General features: G+C 39.6%; 1 pseudogene; it reads left to right on the top strand.

The window, feature by feature from the left end:
- Positions 1-481: 481 nt before the first annotated feature.
- LOC136142671 (large ribosomal subunit protein uL30 pseudogene) lies at positions 482-1,220 on the top strand (annotated as a pseudogene).
- Positions 1,221-2,502: the final 1,282 nt, after the last annotated feature.

Below are 2,502 nucleotides of genomic sequence, written 5' to 3'. Positions count from 1 at the left end.
CGGAGGAAGGGGTGGGCACCCTACTCTGGGAGCGGGGCAGGACTCCACACTGAGCCCACAACAATAGCTAGGGTAGGGGCATGACCTTGGGACGTTGATGCAGGCCTAAGCCTGACGTTTAATCAGAACAAAAGACCACACCCCACCATCACTCCCCACCTCTAAGCTAACCTACTTCCAATAACAAGTAAACAGCATAATACCACTGGCAGAGGGACAGGAGGAGATCAAGAGCACGTAAGGAGACCCTAAGTCACAGTCCTGAAGGAAGACCCAATAAAATAAACCACCTCCCACCCTAATCAGAGAATTTGAAGCCTGAGGTATACTGAGAGTAACCACAGCAACAACCAAACTTAAAACCAGCCCAACTCCAAACCAGATTAACTCAAATTCCTGAAACAAAGGCCTAGCACAGGGAAAGATGTGTCCATTTACAGACATAAAAATTATGCACCTCAGCTCTTTCCCACCTAGAACCATGGAGGGTGCAAGAGAGAATTAAAAAAAGGTTCCTGCTGTGCCAGAAACCCTTAAGAAAAAGCAAAAGAATTTCACAGAGCTTAAGATCAAGAACCTGAGAAAGAAGTATGCCCAGAAGATGCTTTGAAAGGCAAGGAGGAAGCTTATCTATGAAAAAGCTAAGCACTATCACAAGGAATACAGGCAGATGTACAGAACTGAGATTTGAATAGTGAGGATGACAAGAAAAGACAGCAACTTCTATGTACCTGCAGAGCCCAAATTGGCATTTGTCATCAGGATCAGAGATATCAGTGGCGTGAGCCCAAAGGTCCATAAAGGTGTTGCAGCTTCTCCACCTCCATCAGATCTTCAATGGCACCCACGTGAAGCTCAACAGGCTTCAATTAACATGCTGAGAATTGTGGAACCATGTATTGCATGGGGGTATCCAAACCTAAAGTCAGTAAATGAATTGATCTACAAGCATGGTTATGGCAAAATCAACAAGTGAATTGCCCTGACAGATAATGTGTTGATAGCTCTATCTCTTTGTAAATATGGCATTATCTGCATGGAGGACCTGATTCACGAGATCTATACTGTTGGAAAACGTTTCAAAGAAGCAAACAACTTCCCGTGGTCCTTCAAACTGTCTTCTCCATGAGGTGGAACGAAGAAAAAGACCACCCATTAGATGTAGAGATGCTGGCAACAGGGAAGACCAGATCAACAGGCTTATTAGAAGGATAAACTAAGGTATCTACCATGATTATTTTTGTAATGTGGTCAGTTTTTAAACAGTGACTGCTTTCAAAGTGAAAAAAATGTTTTGCACCTCAGTTTCTATTGTTCTACAAAATAAGTCAGTGTTATAATAAAAAAAAAAATCACAAGGCATAACAAAAAGCAGAGAAAAAACAACACTCAGAAAAGACAAAGAACATGTCAGAACTAGACACAGAATCAGATGTTGGAAATATCTAGAATCAAAGTTAAAATACTATGAGTAACATGTTTCGAGCTCTAACCCAAAAGGGGAACAGGAAAAATCAGATTGGTAACTCAGCAGAGAGATGGAAACTATAAGAAAGAATACAATGAAAGTGCTAAAAATTAAAAATACAGTTAAGAAAAATGAAGAATGCCTTCAATGGGCTCTTTAGTAGACTCAACTCAGCCAGGGAAAGAATCAGTGAACTTGAAGATGTCAGTAGCAATTACCCCGACCGAAAACACTGAGAAAAAAGAGTGAAAAACAGAACAAAACAAAACAGCACATTCAAGACGTGTGGGACAATATCAAAGGTTCTAACATACTGGTAACTGGAATCACAGAAATAGAAGAATGGGACAAAAGAAATATTTGAAGAGATAATGGCTGAAAATATTCCAAAGTTAATATAAGACATCTAACACAAATTCCAGATGATCAGAGAATAGGAAGATAAAAAAAAAAAAAAAAAAAAGATTATCACTGCTGAGCACCAACACCACTTGAGACTGAATTCCATAAGCTCTGCCCCCACCAAACACCTCTGTCAACATGATCACCAGGTCATCAATTCAACTACACATGATGGCCACCTCACAATGCTCACTTCTATATACAAGTCTCACTCTGCATAAATGACTGGTCAAACCTAGGTCACAAGCCTGTATCCTAGCTGTAAAAGAGACTGTGGATGAGTTTTCTGAGAAAGTGGCACCTATAATATGAGAAATTACCAAAATGTAGAGAGGATACTTAAAAGTCTACTATAGCATCTAAAAATAAAATAATTTTTTAAAAAGCCCTCCATCTAACTAACCAACTGTTAGTGTACGGTAGATTCTTTGGTGAAATCATTGCATCCTAGAGAGCCTTTCTGTAAGACACATATTCTTACCTCAATGTGGTAACACATTTTAAACTAGCTTCCCAATCTGAGGGACCTAAGCAGTGATGGGGGTTGGGGGTGAAGCCACATAATAAATAAGCAAACATCTTCACAAAATATTGGTTTTGCTTAATGTTAAGTAAGGTACAAAGCAGATATA

The sequence above is a fragment of the Phocoena phocoena genome, chromosome X, assembly GCF_963924675.1.
Source record: "Phocoena phocoena chromosome X, mPhoPho1.1, whole genome shotgun sequence".
Lineage (NCBI taxonomy): Eukaryota > Metazoa > Chordata > Mammalia > Artiodactyla > Phocoenidae > Phocoena > Phocoena phocoena.
Note: the sequence above shows the minus strand (reverse complement) of the source record. Positions and strands in the feature narration are given on the sequence as shown.